This window comes from Aythya fuligula, chromosome 1 (assembly GCF_009819795.1).
Source record: "Aythya fuligula isolate bAytFul2 chromosome 1, bAytFul2.pri, whole genome shotgun sequence".
Lineage (NCBI taxonomy): Eukaryota > Metazoa > Chordata > Aves > Anseriformes > Anatidae > Aythya > Aythya fuligula.
The window spans coordinates 142,596,039-142,618,649 of NC_045559.1; positions in this window are offsets into that span (position 1 = coordinate 142,596,039).

Below are 22,611 nucleotides of genomic sequence, written 5' to 3' on the forward strand. Positions count from 1 at the left end.
ACTTCTTTGCTTCCAAGTTTGATGGAAGTAATGTTTTTCAAGTTCCCACCACCACCTTTCAGAAACACACATATGCATTATTATATTCCCAAACGGAATTTATACTCTCATGCAATGTCTTGGCTCCAGGAACTGGAACATTCAAAAGAAATCTACCACAAGATCTGCATTGGAACCAAGAACTGGATAACTTCTGTTCTGGAGAGTCCAGCTTTCCTGCTTGCAGTGAGAATGCTCTTCCACTGACTGAAACTGCTTCACGTGGATTTACAAAGATTTGGTTCATATTTACAGGTCTCTGAACTGCTCAAGAGAAAGGTATGTTATTCATGCTGCACGCAGAATGCTGTAATGTCTAGCTTTGAAGTCTGCTCAACTGTTGGCCAGAGAGCTGATGAGACTTACCCAATTTCTACAGTCCTTCATCTGCTCTGTAAAATTGTTGCATTTGTGTAAATAGTAGATAAAGTGCCAGTAGGTGGCACTTGAAAATATTTACTACGCTTCCTGTGTGTTACTAGACCAATAAAGATATGTTACTGTATGTACACTGCAAGTGCTTTTCTCTCTGGAAATCCTCACATCAGACTGTAACAAGACGGGTTGCATCCTGTACTCTGTTACACTGGTGCATGTTAGTGTTAACTCCACCTCACTTCTTTGAGTGCTGGTGGTGTGAAAGAGGTGTCAAGTGTAGCACTGCAATGTCCTGGGTGTGTGACTGCCTTTGGGCTCAAACACATTTCCCTTAACCTTCACGCAGACCGATGTTGTGAATACTATCTTGCAGTGGAAGCACATTTTCTGTAACACTGACTTTCTGGAATTGTATTTTTGTAAGATTTAACTGCATACAAAACAACTGTTACGACAGTCTTCTTTGATCTTTGCGCAGACTTCCATGCTTATTTTATTTTACCGCACTTTGAAGTAATTGTAAACAATGGTATGGAAATATAGAACGAAATCTCTCTAGAGAAGGATGGGGAAATTACTGCAGTAGAAGAGCCATAGAATACATAGCTACAAGGGACTATAAGAGGTTGCACACTGTAAGCATTTGATTTAGCATGGATTTGGGAAGATTACTGCAGTATAATAATGTCAAATCAATTTAAAATCATTCTTTGCAGCAGTATAGTGTTTAAAAGGAAAGAGTCTTGTTTCTGAATGCCTGACCAAATGAAATTGAACATTCTCTCTTCCAAGATAGGTTTCAACATGTGGACTCTGTATTTATTCCAACTCCTTGTATTCCATGACAGTGTAACTTCTGAGAGTTATTGCACTTATAGTTGGTGATTTCTTTTCAGAAATTCAAGAGGGAGCAGAATCAAACCTGGCATACCACAAAATTTTATGTAGTGGTTTTGTAAAATGAGAAACAATATTGCTTGAAGTAGAAGGGGAAAATGGTTCTCTGGTGGGCTTTTCTACAGCAGCAAGGGAAAACTAGCAACATGGTGGAAAGTAATTTTATATTTTGACCTCTCAAATTTTCACTAAAGCACTTTCATGTTCTATGAGAACTGTGCCATAACCCCTGTGTCAATTATTTTAATTCTTTAATCTCTTTCTATTACTGTGTCAAATCTGAGTTTCTTTCCTTACTGGAAGGGGAAAAATCTGTCCTCCACATAAAAAGATACATGTGATATTAACAGGCTGAAGAGAGAACCTGTGAACTTGTTTGTCTTGTTTGTGTTTTAGCAAGAAATGAATCATAAAAGTGAGAAACTGGCTCTGAGAGTTAAGGGAAAAGAAGAAGATGTGGCATGGGGCTGATTTCACATGCCCTGGTATAGACCATAAGTAACTCTGATGAAGAGGCAGTGGCTCAGGGGCCAGTGCCACCACGAGCACTGCCAATCAGGATGTCTCATCTATCTGTACAGTAGAGGTACATGAGGGTAATTTTTTGTTTATTGTCAGTGTAGATATGCTGCTTTTCCTATGCTACTTGGTCATCCAGTAAAGATCTTACAAGGTAGCTGGGAAAACTAGAGAAACAAGCAAGAGCTTAGCTATTAAAGCATATATACTATTTGTGAGGATCTGCAGACTTCTTAGCCCTTTTCTGTTTTTTCCGAAATGCTGCTTATATACTTAGGAACCACCGCGTGGGACTAAAAATGATCCAAGGTCATTTATTCATCTGGAAACCCAGGGGCACATACCTGTATTGCCAAAAACCAACAACAACAACAACAACAACAAACAAATAAAACAAACACCATCAACAAAACTGACTTTTCAGATAGGGAAAAAGATCAGTTCAAACCAAATCCTGTAACCAGGAGGGACCCCTCTGTGATCAGCAGGTCTTCTGATTCACTGGCAAGGTTAACTGGGGCCTCGCTACACTTTGTCTAGAAAGAGACAGGTAAGCATGAAATGACTTGTCTGAACCAGCAAAAGCTGTCTAGTACTGAAAATGGGAAAACAAATCATTGTATACATATCTGTACTGTAAACTGTAGAAGGGACTCAGAGCATAGCGCTCTCTCACCCCACCCTTCTGGGAGCCTTGGGTTACAAGAAGCACATTCCCTCTGGTTTATAGAAAACAAACATGAGATACCGGTTTGAATGACAAGAGACAGGTTGAAAGAAATAATGCCTAGATCGCCTTAGTGGGCAAGAGCCTCTGAGGGAAGAAATGGACTCTTTCCTCTAGCAATAAGATCCAAGACACAATACATCAGCCGTTTCCAATTGGACCATGCCTGGACAGAGACAAGACTTGCCTCTGTTAGCACTGGTTTGGTTGTCACAGTTGTTCTGTGGGGTGTAAACTGTCACTGCCAATGGCATCTGACCAAGGCAGAGTTGACTCTGAGCTCTATATCCACCCACACTCTACCAGGATGTCTCCCACTCTGAAAATGCAGCTACTAGCTCAGTTCCTTTCCTTCTGCCATTTCCACTGCATTTCTCTGCTTTGTGTTACAGTAAGCACAGAACAGTGGGACTCGAGATCTGGGCTAATATGCAGTGGTCTGAGAAGGACCAAGAGTGCAGAATGAGGTTGTGATGTACTCTGGAGCTTTTTGTGGAGCTGGATTTGATGCCTTAATATGCACAGTACAAAACAGAGAGTTGCACTGATGATTGCATTGCACTCTTAAGTTAAGCAACTCTCAATTTTGGTGATAATAAACTTGTGACTGCAATGCCTCAGTCATTTCATACAGTAACAAATAAAGTCACACCAGCTGTAAAAAAAAAAAAAAAAAAAAAGGACCGTTGTGTCTCATTTTTCAGCACTGTAAAGAGAGAATCCAACTCTCCCAACCCCCACACAAACACACTTTTTCATTGACTGACATGCCAAATTCTCAGTCATACAGGCAAAATCCCTTTGAAGGTTACTCAGAGGTGAATGGCTGCAGGATCAGGCCTACAGAAAACACTGGTTGGTTTACCTTGCTCTTGCATTGCCTGTAGTCTGCATGATATCCCTACAGAAACTGCAGGTAGGCATTCTGTTAAACTAAAGGCTATGTATTTTTGTCTCCACAGCTGCAGTAGGACAAGTCACAAGAGCATTTTGCTGTTGATAAAGTAGCAAAAATCTTAGACAATATTCTGCCAGTGGCAATACACCATAATATTAAAAAGAGACTGCAGCAGGTATATAGATTTTGACAGAAAAATAAATCATTGTAGACAGTTCTACCTCCTTCCCCCCTCAATTACTTCTGGTAATGGTATATTCAAATCAATAAAACTATGTTAAGTAAAAACAGAAAAAGAAATTGCATCAACTGTATTTGGAACTGATTCCTGAATCTTCCAAATTGCTTTTCTTAAATGGAGAAATAAGTTTTCCCCAGCTCTCAAAAAGAGTGATTTTTTTCTCTTTTGGATAAAAAAGTAACTTGCCTCTAAAAAAAAGTAAAAAATCGAATGAACTCTATGGTAGGCAGCTCTTTCTTCTGGGGCTCTTTTGTTTTACCTACATCCATGTAAATACTGCTATGATAGCCATATTCCTGTTTCAAACACTTTGTCCTCAACAATGACACTCCCTTTCCCTCCATATCTATCACTGGTGACCTCTCTTTATCCTCAAAGTCCTGCTCTCCTGGCCTATGGTAACCACCACTGTTTTTGTGTTTGTAAGAACTGCATCACTGTTGTCATCTCTATGGGGTTCAGAGCTGTGTGAACAGTCACAGTGCCAGGGTAGGGGTTGAGAATTCATGGGGTTAACAAGACTTTTAACCTAGTGTTCAGAGTTTTATTAATGAGCATGGATTTCCATTTCTATAGGATCTTTTCAACATTGCTGGGCATGTTTGTTTTGTTTTGTTTTTGTTTTGTTTTTCCCAGGTGTGAATTTATTGATGTGTATTTAGCAGTTAAAGGGGATGAAATGGGACAAAGGCTAAGGGGACTACTGCTCCTCCATTAGTTTCAGGGCAGGTAATGAGGCCATAAGGTCACAAGGCTGTGCAATCATTTTCTTCATGCTCAGGCTGGAGCTGAGTTTGTCCCTGTTGAAAGGAAAGACACATATTGCTGTGATCCACACTCAGCATTGGAAGCATTTTCTTTAACAAGTGTTACAGTCCTGGAGGACACGTGGACTGTGAAAGTCCTCACACACTTCCATTGCAAAGTTTGCGTCCTATAGCCAACATCCCCCCTTATGCTGTGTTATAACACAGATCTGCACTCTGTTTTGAAAATTTTCAAATCCACCAGCAAAGCTCCAGATAGAGTTCAAAATAGGCAGATAATATTCACTAGCAAATCAATTCAATAAGATAGTGCCTGTATTCATCCTGGACCATGCAAATTAGATGTATGCTTTTCTTCTGACACTTAACAATACAAAGTTTAATGATTCCAGGCCCAGGTTGCTCTGAAGATACCATATTTTATCATATCAACAGCAATTTTTCTTACCTGTCCCAACATTTAGTCGGAGTGACCTTTCCTGACTTATTTTTCATTGCTAAAGCAATCTGATTTTTTTGCAGATCTAAGATCTTGGTTTCCAATTCTGTGCTACCCTAACAGGAAATTAGATGTACTTCCTTCAATGCTTCCAAGCAGAGAGAAATTCACTCCATTATTCAGTGATGAAATCTTGCAGTGAGTAAATGACACCATGCAGACAGTGTAACAGCTCTGCTCCTGCCCCTTGTGAGGAAGAAGTATAACAGAGATGTTAGACATCTTCTCATCTGATTCCCTGTCCTGTCTGATTTAAGTTACCAAAACTGCAGGGAAGAAAGAAGTGGAGGACAGAGGGGCAAGGCAGAGCTCTGGCTGTCCTTGTTCTGCTTTGCTGCTCCAGAGGGGGCTTTTCTGAGGAAGTCTGAGAAGATCAAAAAGAAGTTGAGCCCTCAGTGTTTCACAATGTTAACTATGTTGCTGTAAGAGTAGGCTTTTTCTTTTTTTTTTTTTTTTTTTTTTTTTTTATGTGTGTGTGTGACAGTATTAGCATGATGCGGTTCATTTCCCTAAGTGCCACTATATGAGATCTGTCCACTTCATTTAGACATCTTATTTATCTGTTGATCCCTGGTGAAAAAAGTCTTCTGATGGAACTGATGTAACTGCTTCAGTTAGCTGCATTGTAAATGGAGAGATGTAAGAGTCTTTGAGGGCCTCCAGAGAAAGACCTTACTCAGAAGCGTACATGTAGGTGGAACTGATTCTACTTTGTCACTTTTCACTTCTGAGACACACCAAAAAAGAAGCTCAAATTAAATTTGTAGATTGTTTTTGAGCCTTTTTTTCCCCAGTAGTAAATTAGGATATCTTCCTTAGTTACAAGTCTTTATTTCCTTCTCTGTTATAGATTTATCTAATTTTCTCATGTGCCTTTAGTTTGCCACAACACTTTGATTCTTGGTCTGACTTGTGTCCATTCTGTCTCCTTCTCTTGTTTATTTATTTATTTATGTATTTATTTACCAGCCCCTTTCCCCTGCCTGTTTCGCCTCAGTGTAAAATACGTTTGCACTCCTCCCATGTCCCAGGATCTACCCATGGCTAACTGCAGACTTGTCTTTCCCTTTGCCTCTGAAAGCTCATCAAAACATTGGTTTCTTTTGTGGCCTGACTTTCTCTTCACTATTCCTGTGTCAGGCCTATTTCCAGCTTCAGTACTGTTCTCTGCACATTGCCAAGGTTCATTCAGAGCCAGTTTGTCATGTGCTTCCTTGTTGGTGTACCCTCAGTAGCATTGGCCTTGTCTTTGATTTGCTCATCAGTAGTGCCTAGCCTTTTTTTCTTGCAGAAGTAGCCCATCCTTCACAGCTCCTACATGCGTGATATAACATAGAAAGGTCATATTTGAAACAAATACTGAATAATATATTAAATAATACCAGCCCTGATAGACCTCAGATGCTTCTTTGGAACATGTTTGTTTCTCATATTAAGTATTTGTGATTGTGTTTGTCTCCTTGCGTTCTTCTTAGGTCAGTTCAATCACAGCATGTGTCATGCCATAAATGAAGTGCAGAATGTGACAATATTAATTTTTTGATATGCTCCAGGGTGAAAAAAATCACTTTGAAATTTAAGAATTAAAAAAAAGAAAAAAAAAAGAAAAAAAAAAAAAAAAGGAATGATTGTGAATGATTGTTTAATGTTCTCTGAGACTTCCTTTTTGAAAATCTGATTGCCATTCATTATAAATGAATAATCCAGACTGCAGCTTTCAAACAAGATGGAGTTACCTGAGCAAGTCTTTTCTCTGTCTCACAATACCCAACCCCATTTCACACCTCCAATATAAGACAAGATCTGCCTTGATAGAGAAAACTGCCAATGCTGAGGTCGGTGCAGGAGTAGGCCTCCATCAGTGATATCTGTGTGAAATTTTAGGATAAAACTTTCCCAAAGCCTACAGATGAGGAACAGTTTTTCCATGTTTGGGTATTATGTCTATCTACCGACATCAAATGTCTTTGCATACTAGTCATTTTTCCTGGACAGATCTGAAGTCTGGGAGTCACAATCAATAATTAAAACAAATAACACTGTAAGCAACAGTCAATATTAAATCTACAAAAAAAAAATTCTACTCCACATCTGACAGCTACTGAATGGACTATGACCGTCTTACTTTATACAACTCAAGCCATTTGTTTGTGCTTCTGAACAGCAGAAGCTAGAATTTCCTAGAATGAACTCTCAACAGTCTTAAAATGTCAGTTTCTTATTTTTCTCATAACACACAATTGCAGTTATTTGGAAATGATGGGAATACACTAGTTGGTGATAAATTCATATTTAAAAAACAATCACGGTGTTTCTGATGTATATGTATTGACACCTGTTTTGTTTTGCTGCGTTTGGACAAAAAACATTCTTCCTCTTGTATTCAAAAATGTCTAATGAAAAACAGTGGCCATTGACATAAGAAAATTAAAAAATAATTATAAAATAAGGATATAAAGACAGTACTGGAAAAAACAGGATAACAATGAAAAAACGTGTCCAGCACTCTAGCTCTGCAGTTGTTGCAAACTGGAGTAGTCCTTTGGGTTTTATAGATTTGTGTGGTTTTATAGAGATGAATGTGACTTCTTCTGACAATCTGGGCACAATACATTTTCCTCCAAAAAATTTATGTAAGATGGGAAGAAGAAATAAGTAAGAAGGAATAAGTATTCTCCTGAAATATGAGCAGAACTCTGAAGCTTTCATTTGTCCAAACACAGATTTTTGTCCTCTTCTTCCAAAAACCATGGGATTAGACATCAGAGAATTAGAGTACTACATTTTCAGACTGTAAAAACAATATTTTTTTAATTTACATAAAGGAAGAAAACATCTCTAAATAAATAAACTTCAAAGATGTGAAAACAACAGGAATACACTTGTCCCAGGAGGGCAAGAATAAACCAAGTTTATTTTTGAGGTGAAAGAAAAATTATAGCAGCCGACAACATATGAGTATGGTAGATTTATCTCTCTGACCAAGCACAGGTATAGTAACCATAGCTGCTTGGGAAAAAAAAAAAAAAAAAAAAAAAAAAAGGCCTGAACAAGCTGGCATTTCTCTGTACTATCCTTGTTTGACAAACTTTTAACATACTTTTCTCATCTATCACTCTAGACACAAAAGCAGGACAGCAGTCAGCATCACTTCTTGTGAGGAAACAGAGAACCGTCCTTGTAGAAGGTTAGATATGCAACCATATGTAGATGAAGTACAAATGACATCTCCATCCTACTGTGTTGTGGTCCTGGCACTGACAACTTGTGCAGATGTATGCAGGAAAAATAAATAAATAAATAAAATAAAATAAAATAAAATAAAATAAAATAAAATAAAATAAAATAAAATAAAATAAAATAAAATAAAATAAAATAAAATAAAATAAAATAAATAAAAGAATGAAGCTTCCATTTAGTTTCATTTTGACTTATGCCATAGAGAAAGCTCAATGGAGTCTTTCATTGTGAGCAAAGAACAATCTCAGTTTGGAGTAATTTCTTTGGTTACATGCCAGGTAGGTCTGGGTGAAAAAGTCAAACTGTATATGTCATAAATACAAAAATGTAAGCAGAACATCTGTTCCAATCTGTTCCATTTGTTCACATGTGTTTGACTATGATGGGATGTCTGATATTCTTGCTGGAACCCAGAGGATTCCTAGCTGATAGTGATCCCCACAAGGTCAAACCCAAATAATTCTAATAATGCTGATTTTGCAGCAAAATTATGCTGATTTTGCAGCAAAACTGTCCAGGATTGCTCACACTCACGAGAGCAATGTCTCAGCTGTGGTTATAGTAACAAAGAGCTGAAGGCAGTAGCTGTTCCAGATAGATCTACATACACATTTCTGTTCCTAAGATAAAGATGTACAGCATCTATGACTAATCTAAATGTGAGATGTCATTACTTATAATATCCTGCCCAGTGCAAAGAAGAACAGAACAAGGTAAAGAAAAATGATGTTTTGTTCTGGCCTCAGAATGCAACTCTACATAAAGATCCCTCAGGATATGTGATCATTCTGGGAAAGGGGGAGGGTTAAACAAGAGGCAAAAGATTTGAATTTGTACTTCTGTTGGATTAAGGAACAGTGAAGGATAATGAATCCCATCCTAGAAGGAGAAGGACTACTTTTTGTGATTCTACAAAACCTTGTAAGCCAACATAGCCAAGGCTAGTCTGGTGCTGGGTCTGACTCAGCTAAATGCAGAGTTATGTTTGATTTCACTGGAAGCCCCTCTCAATCCCTGTAAATTTAAAGCTATCTGGTACTCTTCCTAAGACACTGCTTTCTGCAGGTCAAGCAATCCTGAGATTACAACCATTTTGGAGCACTTTCCAGGGCATTCAGAGAATACCTAGTGCTATTTTCAGGGAACCCCAATTTTTGAGGGGGTCACTGACAGACTTGCAGTACATAGTACAAACAGCCCTTGGGATTTATCTGGGAAAGAACAGATGCAGAGAGAGTATTTTACCCTTGATATCAAATTCAGTAGCTTTTTTTCTTTCTTTTTCTCTTTTTTTTTTTTTTTTCTAAATTGTTTCCCTCTGTTCTTAGCGGCAAATGGGAATAGAATGAATGCATGTGGTTGAACATGAAATAATTAGTTTACTTGATTTAAAAGAGTTTTTTTTCTTTGCTTAAAATTTATCATTTTGTTTTGAACAGTGTCTGCTTGATATCTGCAGTTTCAAGGAAGGCTGTTCAAGTTTGGAGAATTTGTTTGCCCGGCTGTACTATGTATCTTCATAAAGCCAGCAATGTAGCTGCAACTCAAGGCTCATTTTTCTTCCTCTCTTTGAAATATCTAGTTAGAAAGGAAATCACTCAGGAAGGAGTGCAACAAAAAGATTAATTATAGCAAAACACTTACAATGCAATGGTAAGAATTGTGCTGGCCCTGCTGGATATTGATATGATTGGGAAGAAGAATGATCAGGAGACTCACAGCATTTCTTTGAGATCAGAGGCAGTGCTGTTCAAAGAAAGACCTCATCTGTACAGAGATCCCCCATGTGGTTCATCACTAGCTTTCCTATGAAGACCCCAAACCTCAATGAGCCAAATGATCTCATTATACCAGAGAATGATAATACTTGTAAGTGGGATTAAAACAAATGCTTACCTAGATTGTAGAAAACTACACAGATTAGACCCATAAGGATGATACAAAGGCATTGTAAAAAATATTAGATATCCCTGAGTACCTTACTTTGTAAATTGCAACAGAGTGACATCAAGTCTTAGCTGTTAATTAGCTGTGTCTGTGGTGGAAGATGGAGCAGAAAGGAATGTGGAACAGTAAGGAGGCTGTGGTATAGCAGTCTATGAGTGCTTGAATAAATGAGCTCTGCTTAAGGACAGCTAAGTCCTGTTTGACACCAGATCAATATAATCTTCTGGGAAAAAAATATATATATAAAAACAACAACAACATATTTTTGCAGCTATCTGAAAGCTGAGTAGAGAAATTGGTAGAACAAGTAGCAGAATACACCCTTACCATGGCAAAATAGATTAATGAGACACAAAAATAGATTTAAAAAGATGGATCTTTCTGTGTTTCTTCTTCTTTTTGTATTGGTTTATATTCTAGATTGCCAATTTTCTCAAAGTCAAACTTTGCTTTAAAAATCAGATTTTGTGTATTTTTGCAAGCCTGGACATTTGTGATTGTAGAAGAAAAGAGTACCACTGAAATGACAGCAAGTCTATGAACAGTTTCACCCTGTGCAAGATTAGGCAGCCTTTATCCACACCAGTGAAATATCAAAACAACTCTTTCAGATCTACTGTATAGGTGTGACAACCAAATAATCTGAATTATGCTGTCCTGCAGTCTCTTCTGTCATGCTCTTTTTGACACTTTGCACAAAGGAGATGGATCAGAGTTCACACTTGTGAAGAACTCTGCTGAAATTGCAGAAACAAAAGTACGTGTCAGAATCCAATTCCCCAAATAATATGTAGCAGTCCTTATCTCAGAGGGCATGTACCAGATGCTAACACATAATCCTGCAAGCAACTACACACTGTCAGCAGCTGTTGAGACAATACAGTAGTTAATTTTATTTCTCTGATAGCAATTTGGTTGCCTGAAGTCACTTTTTTTTTGCCAAAGGTAGATCATGGTGTTCAAATGGGGGAAGCTGATCATTAACAGTAATTTGTTTTGATCTTTATGAATATGGAATTAGAGTGGGAGGTGTGTGCACTTTAATTGCCTTTTAGCATCACCAAGGCAGAAGAATATTGACTAATATTGATTAAGTGGGATGAAATCCTCTTCTAATTTTTTTTCTCCTAAGGAGAAAGTAAATTGGTTCATTCATTAGAACACACAGAAAAGAGGCCTGTTCCCAGATCACCTACTGCTCTGATATAGATAGCTCTCCCTCATTTGAAATTCTTGTTTATATTTGTCTCCCTTAGGTAAAAATACTTCCCAAAAGAAAAGCACTGATGAGTAGGTTAGGTAGACCACCACTTGCAATATTTATAAAATGAGTGGAATATGTTGGGCTGTTCATCACAGTCAACTAACTGTTCAGTGCCCTTATGTAGACTGTGTAGACCTATTCTCATGGTGCAAGTATGGAAAAAGTTCATTTACAATGATTGTATTGTGAACCCAGGGAAAGAAAAAGAGCTAAGGAAGGCAGTAGCTTGCTAATTAGCAAATGATACTTCAGGGTCATTGGCTTGAAAGTAAGAGTCATTAAAGTCAATTTAAACAAACTTTCAGACCACTTTTTGTTTGTTTCCAGGCAGGCACTAAGTTCTTGTAAACCTTCAAGGACTTCACCTCTACCACACTGAAATACAGCCTTCTAAAACAGAAAGTCCTTTCATTGTGAGCAAGTCCGAGTATTGTTGAATAACTGAGACCTTGTTGCTATATTAATGATCGTAATGTGGGAGGTCACAAGAGATAGAAGGGATCAAATGAATTCCAAATAACATTTTCCTAGCTTCCTAGGCCATCCATGGATGGCCCAGCTCAAAACTGCTTGATATATACAGTAGCAACCTGTAATATCAATATTTCCAAGAGAAGACTGTATTGCTATTCCGTGAGAATGTTTGTGATGCAACCACATTAATGCTGTCAGGAAAAATTCCTAATTACTCTTTTTTGTGTGTGTCCCAGAATTCAATGGTTAGATTCAAGGATATCCCTTTTTACTCAGAAAATAACAATAATAATAGGGTGGAGTGATTGTTTCAGAATATCGAGATTTATTTAATAAATAAGTGTTCAAAACAAAACTTGAATAATAAGGTAAAGCAATGCCATGCAACTTCTGTTCATTGACAATCCTATTCATTTGTATTTTAATAAGGAGTTAAAACTAGCAGTTCAAGAGGGAAGGTTTCCAGATCATCACTACATTTTACATGAACTTTACTTTCATTCCTCAGCAGTTCAGTGTGAAGAATCGCCTGGTTTTGCACCACATTTGAAATATTGTGTGAGCAGTTTTATTTGGAAACTGTTAACAGGGATTGGGGGTCACAAGCCAGTTTGAAAAAGTAAGGACATCTTTAGTGTATGAAGTGCAGGAAACCTCAGAAACCTCAGAGAACACAACACTCACAAAATACATGCTCCAATGGAGCCTGCCACTACTTTTTTATTAATTCCATGAAGATCAAGATGGCATGCCTTTTCAACCACTGACTTGCAATAAGACCTTTTGGGTGCTACCACTGTCCAAGGGGGAAAAAAAAAAAAAAAAAAAAAAAAAAAAGGGAGAGATACTTTGTATAGGAGTTTGTAGGAGTTTGTATACCCCTGTGTATGATTTGAAATGTTATTTTGTTTTGGTTTTGATGTTGTTTTATTTGCTTACTAATTACATGAAAACCTTGTTAAACATGTTACTTGCTTTTTCTTTATTTTTTTTTTCCCTAACAAATTTATTTCAGGATATATAGTGCTGGAGAGGATGCATTAATATCTGTTTAGATTGCCACAAGTACTCGAGTTCCAAGAACATGGAACTATAGGCAGATTTTGTTGTGCATTATTGAATCTGTCCATATTCACTTTTGTTTGTCAGCCTGACCATATTATCCATAGCCGTCTTGGTGTTATATTTTCTTAGAAGGGCATGCAATTCTTAGTAAGAATAATGGTAGACACAGTGATTTGGTGAAAAGAAAACTTAAAGGAAAACCCTCCATAGGAAGATTGTGTTAGAGAGTTAGGTATATTATCTGTTATCATTAAAATAAATATACTTTTTCCATTTATACTATCATCAAAACCAAGCTAACTTGAAAGTGAAATATGGTGACACACATAAAACATTTTTTCTTCTTCTTCACCCTGTGGTCAGAGTGAGGAGTTTTGGTAATTCCAAATAATTTCTAATGGATGCTGAAATAAAACTAAATGCAGTAGTAAATGAATTCTTTTCTCACTGGGATCCCTTCCAACCACATTTACATCCATGTTTTTGTGAGTGGGTAGTGATTTTGTGTACCCACCAAGAGACACTTTTTTTTTTTTTTTTTTTTTTTTTTTTTTGGAGTGAATGCTAAATGTCTGCCTGATATCAGCAGAAAATTTGGGTAGGAGAAAGTATGGATCTTCTAACTCCCCCTTGTTTTGGAAAACAGAGGTCATAATGAATGAAGAGTTTGCAGCTATGCTTGTGCCCAAGTCATGTTGCCTGGGGGCTCCTCCAACCAAAATGTGAGCGATATCGTAATGAATTTCCTTTAAATTCCTCCTCAACATCCTACTGGGTATTTCCATGCCTGTGAGTTGTCATTTGACTGAAGAGTTGATTGGCCTGAGAGCTGGTTACATTAAATAGACTTTTTTTTCCCCCTCTTTCTTAAACCTAGCACAATAAATCTTATACCCATTCTCTGATAGCACCTTTGGCCCATGGCATTCCCTTCTCTCTCTGCTCCACAGGTGTAGGAATGTAAGCAGAGATGGGTGGGTGACAAACCTGACAAAGCAAGTTGGCACCTCCTTAGGTGGAAGTAAGGCAGCTGGCCCCAAACTTTGGCCCAGAAGCTCTGCTCTTCTACAACTTCACTCCTCAGCCACATATGTGTGCGAGGTGTGTCAAACACATGAGCTTCCTCCAGATTCACCACTCAAGCAGGCTATAAGCAAAATGTGCTTATGGATGGTGTTTTTTTTGCTGTCAGATATAAAAGGAAAATGAGGACACTCTTTTATAATATCCCCTGGAGTTCAGATGTGTCAGAATCAGGACGGATACCTCTCTACCTGAGACCATCCAAACTCACAGCCTACTTCTACAGTTTAATAGTGAGGCCCACCATCAAGGAGGTCAAACTGTATTCCAAAGTCTGCTCTGAAGCCTTCATCTGTGTTGTACATTGACCAGATGCAGTAGAGATGGAGGCAGCTTTCTGTCGTGAGCAGCTTGGTGTGCTTGTTGCTGCACTGGCTTGTGCCCCGTGCTTGTCCCAGCCCAATTTAGCAGCCTTGTTCTCCCCTTGCACAACACAGACTGACCAGGCACTCAGCAACATACTTTGTGGGGTGGGTTGTTCAAGACCTGGGCACAGTGGTCACAGAATCACGGAACCACAGAATAGCTGAGGTTGGCAGGGACCTCTAGAGCTTGTCTGGTTCAAGCCCTGCTCCAGCAGGGCCACCCACAGCAGGCTGCCCAGGCCATCTCCAGGCTGTTTTTGAAGATCTCCAAGAGGCATATCTTAAGATGCTCACTCTTTACAGGCAAAAAGAAGGGACCCGCAGAGGACCAATTATCTGCTCCCCTCTGCCTCCCTTCCCCCTTTCACAGTGACTCTGGATGAGCTGAATCACCAGAGGCTAATTCTTTAATTCTTGTCTCTGGGTAAAGTAAGTGAAGATTGCATAGGTCAAATTTAGCTAACTAAATTTAAGACCATGACACGGGGGAATCCTGCTTGTCCTCATTCCCCAGCTGTTGTCCTTCCATGAATATTATAATTACTTTATCTCCTTGAACACCCCTGCCATTTCTCAGCAATACTTTCTGACAAAATTCTTTGGTTTTCTTCCTGTGTTTTGTTGTTGTTGTTGTTTATCTTTGCTCCAAAATTCTCCTTATTTCCAGTAGTCCAGAATGAGAACAACTTCTAGTTGTTCTAGTTAAAAGAGAAATTGAGTTTAAAACTAAAGCATTTTTCGTACTCATCTTACATAATAAAGTATCTCCAAGGGACTATGGGTGCAGAAAATGTCAGATAAAAAGATTGCCTTCAAAGGAACAAAACACAGGCATTTTAAGGCTTTGGTTAAGTACTTATGAGGAAAGAGAAGTTGCCTTCTCTGCTCTGAAAGATCACAGTCTTCTTGTGATGCACTGTAAAGGAAGGGCCTGGCCCAAGGTGTGTTGCTGTAGCATAAGCAATAAAGATGGATAGGAGTGATTCTTTTAACAGCCTCTCCCAATACAATTAGCTGCATCCACCTCTAGCTTTCTACTCAGATTTCACAGGAGAAATGCTTCAATGCTGTGCCTGCAAGTGGAATGCTTATACGTTTCAGAAAGGACATCTAGTGCCTGTTGCCAGCGGAAATAATAAAGATCACAGAATCACAGAATCACAGAATTTTCTAGGTTGGAAGAGACCTCAAGGTCATCGAGTCCAACCTCTGACCTAACGCTAACAGCCCTCCACTAAACCATATCCCTAAGCTCTACATCTAAATGTCTTTTGAAGACTTCCAGGGATGGTGACTCCACCACTTCCCTGGGCAGCCTGTTCCAGTGCCTCACAACCCTTTCAGTGAAGAAGTTCTTCCTAACATCTAACCTAAAACTCCCCTGGCTCAACTTAAACCCATTCCCCCTCGTCCTGTCACCAGGCACGTGGGAGAACAGGCCAACCCCCACCTCGCTACAGCCTCCCTTGAGGTACCTAAAAAGAGCGATAAGGTCACCCCTGAGCCTCCTCTTCTCCAGGCTGAACAAGCCCAGCTCCCTCAGCCGCTCCTCGTAGGACTTGTTCTCCAGGCCCCTCACCAGCTTCGTCGCCCTTCTCTGCACCCGCTCAAGCACCTCGATGTCCTTCTTGTAGTGAGGGGCCCAAAACTGAACACAGTACTCGAGGTGCGGCCTCACCAGAGCTGAGTACAGGGGGATGATCACCTCCCTAGCCCTGCTGGTCACACTGTTCCTGATACAAGCCAGGATGCCGTTGGCCTTCTTGGCCACCTGAGCACACTGCTGGCTCATATTCAGCCGACTATCCACCATCACTCCCAGGTCCTTCTCTGCCTGGCAGCTCTCCAACCACTCATCTCCCAGCCTGTAGCTCTGCTTGGGGTTATTGCGCCCCAGGTGCAGGACCCGGCACTTGGCCTTGTTGAACTTCATGCAGTTGACCTCAGCCCATCGGTGCAGCCTATCCAGATCCTCCTGCAGAGCTTTCCTACCCTCAAGCAGATCGACACACGCACCTAACTTGGTGTCATCTGCGAACTTACTGAGGGTGCACTCGATGCCCTCGTCCAGATCATCGATGAAGATATTAAAGAGGACCGGCCCCAGCACGAAAGATGACAGGCTTTCTCAGATGAAGACACACTCCTGTCACGTTTTTTATAATCATTGCTTTATTTAAAAAGGAAAACATAACAAAACAACAACCAAATAAAAAACCACTCAGTATGACTGCAGGATCAGATGATCTTATTAAAAATTGCATTCCTTATTTGGGCTACTTGCCCCATTTCTTCTGACATGAAACACAAGAGGCCTCTGAATTTTGAAAAACAAAGTGCTGTAGTAAATTAAAAAACATCTTTTGTTCTTCTCATGATAAACACCACTGGGTACCTGTGCTGACAGTCCCCTTCAAGTCAAAGAGGAGCAGGAGTCCTGTGTGGGGTACCAGCCATTTAAGCTGAGGCTGGGTTATGGCAGTCAGTTGGTGACATACTCTGTATACACTGTAACTGAATTTCCCATAGTGATATATTCCTGTCCAGATAGAGAGGTTTCCTGATGATGAAGTGCCATAGTCCTGCCTTTGTTTCACATGCACATTGCCTCTATTCAGAGGCAACCTTTGCTACTTTTTCCTCCTGCTTCTTCTCAATGCAGACTCAAAGCCTGCTGGACTGGTGGAGGCATTTCCATGGCTTCAAGGAGCTTAGGTCTGGCTCTGCACAGGTGGGAGCAGAATTCCCTACTGTGATTTTTATTACTATTATTGTTATGAAACACTAGTTATTTAGTTTATCTTTCTGGCAAAACTCTGCCAGGGCAGTGGAGGTCAGCCATTCAGCCCTAATTTCTATGATCAGCAAAAGACCTTACCACATGACCCAGCTATTGCTAATCTTGATGCCATTGCTTATTTTTTTTTATTATTTATTTTAGCCTCAGGGTGGAGATGCATAAGAATAATCAAACATTCCCTAGTGACAGAAGCTGTTCCTGCAGGAAGGAGAACCACTTTCTAAGAAGAAAAGGAGGTTATTGCCAGTGGAGGGGGGTCCTGGATTGAGAGAAAGATAAGAGAAGCCAGACGAAGCCATCCTCCTCCTTGGTGCTGGTGCAACAGAGAGAGCAGAAGGCCAGTCCAACTTTCCCCTTTGCTGTAGAGGAGCCCTACCACAGCATTAGAAAAGTGGAGCAAGGTCTGGCCTTGGTTCTGACCCCTTCAGCATTATCAAACAGGGGGCTGGGCTCAGGCTGCTGGGAAGGAGCCTGAGCTGTGCAGGGAGGCAGGGGTGGAAGAGCAGGGATTTTCTGCAGACCCCCACCCTTCCCGCAGGCTGAAACAATTCACAGAGAACTGCCTGAGTTCATACATTTGCCTGCCCATGAAGCATTCTCCAGAAATCCAGTTCTGATTAAAAAAATACAAAGAACTACTTTTATTATGTGCTAAAGAAATATTTAATATTGCAAACGCCCAAATAATTGAAGCCATCTGGAACATACACAAATATTAAATAAAAACACCATTAGTTATATGAAATACCTCCTGCTCCTCCTGTACCTGTGATGACCAAGTGATGGCCTCAGAAATATATCCCCATCTTGCCCTACCATGAGAAAAATCTGGACACAGAAGTTTTTACTTTTCATGAACAGACGTCATGCTGTTTCTTGGCTACTCATATTCACTGCTAACACATAAATAGTCTGCAGTCCAGAAAGCTTATCTGCACTCAGAAGAATCCTGTGTCTTTAACAGTCTCACCCTATTTCAAAATCATCATCTTTTTACTGTTTTGAGTAAAATGGTTGAAGATTTTACTTGGATGTTACACGCTAAGCAGTGCAGTTCTGTTCTGATGCTCTGACTGCCATGTGATATTGCCTTCAAAGCAGAAAGCAGTAAGGTTTGTTCCTTGAGTGGAAGGTACAAGCAATGTGGTGTAAAGGAGAAAACAAGTTAATCAGGTTTCAATTTACTGAGCTATAGGAAGAGAAAATCTGTCTGTTTGTCTATCCATTTATGCTATTCTCTTGGTGTTTTGCAGCACTTTGATTTTATATTGCTAAACCAAACACAGATCAGTGTTACAAAATTAAATATAAGTAAATAAACATAAGGATCTTAAAAGAAGAGATGCACTGTTTGAGTCACAAACAGAACAGATGAAAAGCTGCAAGGTTAAGAGCAAGAGAAGCATCTACAGTAATTTCAAAGCAGGCATTTAAAAATTGCCATGACAGCAGCCTTTCAACTGTGAGCTGAAGAAACTGGGAAGCTGCTAATGATGGTCCTTACATTTCTGCCCTCAAAGTCTGGAGTTTTGACTTCAGCTTCAAAGGGAATGCTGCTCACACCATCTATCTGCAATATAAAGCTCTCTTCATGATCGGTCTGCAAAGCAACAGGTATCACTGCTCTTTCATCTGGACCGGAAGATGTGCACAGGGAAACTTCCTGCTGAGATGAGCTCAGCTCAGATTCCTCTGCCCGGGCTTGGAAAGGCTCCTTTCTGGATCACTGTGCAGCTGCTGCACACAAAGCTGCTTGTTCAAGACATGGCTGGGAGAACACTGATGTGCTCTCAGCAGGCTGGCTGTTCAGCTTGTGAGAATGCCTCTGTCTCCCTGCCATCAATGGAGATTCAGCCACTTATCCCAGCAGAGTATTCGAGCTAATACATTCAATCCCCCCAAAGAGGGCACAGGGTGTCTAGTCCAGCCAAATCTGAATAGACCTTAACCTGTCTTATCACAGCACTTATAGAAGTGAAGCCTCTAATATTTTACCCAGCTGTTTAATATGTAGTGTCCATGGGACTGACACCAGTAACAGTGGCAATATAACATGGGTATCAGCTGGAAAACAGACCTGTGGTCCATCTCTCAGTTCTGTGCTGCCATGATTACAGTCCTGTCATGTCCAATCTCAAAACTGGCTCAGGGCTGTTGTACAAGAGTGTGCAGGCCTCCAGCTGCTCCATGACCCCAAATTATGAGGGTTTCTGTGAAAGCATTGTGCCATCAGGTAGCTGTGCTCTGTGACCCACCTGTCTATTTGAAACCTAAAGGATGGTACTTACGCAGTCTATGGATTTGATATAATGAGTGAAATATGTGAAAAAACATATGTTTTTTGCTGAACTTTTCCTGTTTTTGCACAAGCAAAATTGCTGTAAAATAGCAGTATTTTTGGAAAATTGTCTCCCACTCAAAAAACTCTAAATATTTTTTTTTCAGTTCTATGTGAGATGTTTTCACTGAAACTTTTGAAGCAGATAGTCATTTTTTCTGGGTTTATTTTTATTCCATTTGGATAATTATTGATCACATGGCCTAGCTTACAGTTCTTTCATTCCCTTGAGAAGCATTAGGTAAGGGAGGCGAAACCATGCTGACTTTGTTTTTCACAGAGGTAAGTTATGTTGGGAATCTTTCTGCCAGGTAACAAGGCAGGAATTACCTCATCTCTCTTTAATAGTCACAGTAAAAGTGGGACCTGACTGATGTGATTCACTATTGACTATATATTTCCTTTTCATTGCTATGCTCGATGAGCGTTTGATGTGTCACATTCACATAACATATACTTTTTCATAGTCTATAGCTATCTGACTGCATCTCTGAGATGTGTGTGCTGCACTCTTAAATATTTTTAGCACCCCCTTTGCTTTGATCTGACAAGACTGCCTCTCACCCAGAGTGCTTTCATTGTCCTCTTTCTTTTTTGTGTGTTGAATTCCTTACACTGAGTACTAAGGGCAACTTTTCACTGAACACGGGCACCTTCTCATGCAACAGAGGGGAGTATTTGCTGCCCCAGCAGCATTGTCAGAACAGGAGACAGATACTGTGCTTTCAGACAGTTAGAGATATCAAAGGACTCCCAGGCAGGTGCAGAGGAAACAGGTGTAACATCAGAGGCCTACCTTTCTGTTAAAATGTCCCAGAAATGCCAAAAGCTGTATGGTATAGGCACACGTTGCAGATAAATCCTTGGATACAGCTGACTATGAATAGCAAACTCTTAGGGACTACAGGTTCCTGCTGAGTTCAGAGGTTGGAAAGTGCCACTTTCTCGCAGAACTGCTCCTGTGAGGGATCTTTCAGGTCTTCAGTGGAGGTTCCAAGTAAAGCAAGAGATATTTCAGATTGATCTTGTGTGACAGCATGCCTGTGGGATCAGTGAGATGCAGGTGTGAGCTGCTCCTTTCCTTCTCCAGTCTTGCACATCCTGGCTTACATCCAGTGGGTTATTGTATGGTGGCTTCATGGCTCTGACCATATTGAAGACAAGCCACTGAGCACAGACACTAAAATATGCAGAAACAGACCTGGATCATTCAGCACATACTTGGTGAATGCTGTAGTATGAAGGTAGGAGACTTTTTCTCTTCTCCTCAGTGACAATAAATGTTGAATACAAAATGCTACACCAGAGGGGGACAAAAGAAGTCTACAACAGTCTAGCTGATAGCACTGTGGTCAGGGTGTTCACGTGGGAGATAGGAAGTCCATATCCACATCTGTGGTCAAAATCAGACAGAAGAGGGATCTCACATACTCACTGAGGTGGGTTAGTAGGTTATTGTTGAGCACCTTCTTTGTTCCTAAGAAGGAACTATTCCATTTCCTTATGGTAATGTCAAGACACTCCCTTTTCACACACACACAAAAAAAAAACATACACAAAAAGAAATGTTTATGGCATTGAAGGTGATATAAAATGTAGGAGAAGAGTGCTTGGCATCTGTCAGCCAGTCAACATCCTTCCCTTGAACAGTAACATCAGATTTTATAGAAAGCAAGCAGTTAAGTATGTAGTATGAAGGTCAATGGAACTCCCTGGGTCTAACTCATTAGCATATTAACAAGGAAGAGCTTTCACACATTCATAGACCATTGAACTAATCAGACACTGATGAGGCTGAAAGGTGATACTTTGTTCTTGTGAATTTGGTCTTCTGATTCCAAATGTATGGTTTTCCACACTAAAGAAAAATGTCTTCAACCAGCCCATATTGATGCATTTCCCATCATACTTAATATTGTATGACACACTAGATTGTGCTTTAAGAGACACATATTTAATCTCCTTCTCTTGCAGTTCTTGAATTTTACTCTACCTCTTCTTCTTCCCAAGACTGTTGTTGTCTGTATCCATCTTCTTTCCATCCTCCTTCACAGACATGGACAATGAATCCATTTCTGGAGATAGTGCATTGTCTAGAAAATCCTGTTGTGTTAATAAACTACTATTTTCTTCTCAAAAACATTTTTCTACAACTTATTGACCTCTTGCTCCTCGTGTGCTTGAAGTATTTATTGGTTCTCTCACCATTCTCCCCTACCCATAATCTTTGCAATTTTCCACTTAAGTTGTTATGTTCTTTCTTCATTTTATTCTTACCATCTTTGTGTTCTGCGGCAAGATATTACCACTGTTTGTGGACCATAGATGAGGTCACGAGCTATATGTCTATATTTGGCCAAACTGATATATATGTCTCTATTTTTCCTACCATAACATCTGTCTAAGATCAGGGTTCCAAAGCATTGCCATGTCTTCATCTCCAGTCCCTATGAAGAGTATAGGGGCTAAACAAATGAATAGTGACACTATATGCACAACACTTACTTTGTTTTTTCAGGAGTGAATTTAGTCTAAGCATAAAGGAATGTCAGATAAATATTTATCAATTTGATTCTTATCTGAACCAGACCATACACTTGTAGATTGGTTATCAGTAGCACAGTAATATAAATAACATGATGTCATACGCAGTACAGATTCAACTCAGGAAATGTTTGATTTCATATATTATGGAAGAATGCTATCAGATGTTGGCAAATACAACATGTCCTAATTCCTAAGTTTACTTTAAAATAAAGCTGCAAAATTAGAAACTTTGCTTTAGCCATTCTTGGGGACAGTAATTGCAAATATTCACAAAAGCATGAGCCTTCAAAAGGAAGAAAATGTGTCTAACTTCATCAGATCTTCAAAATAAAAAGTCTGTCATTTTCTTACTTGGCCTTCAGTAAAGAGAATCAAACAGTAATATTACAGATGTGTCTCAAATCATGAAGTGTTTCTGATGGTAATGGTTTCACCACTATTAGATTTGTTATAAGCAATTCATTAACACTGCCTTTTCTCATATGATCATAAGATTTCTGACAAGAAAATAACTGGATATTGC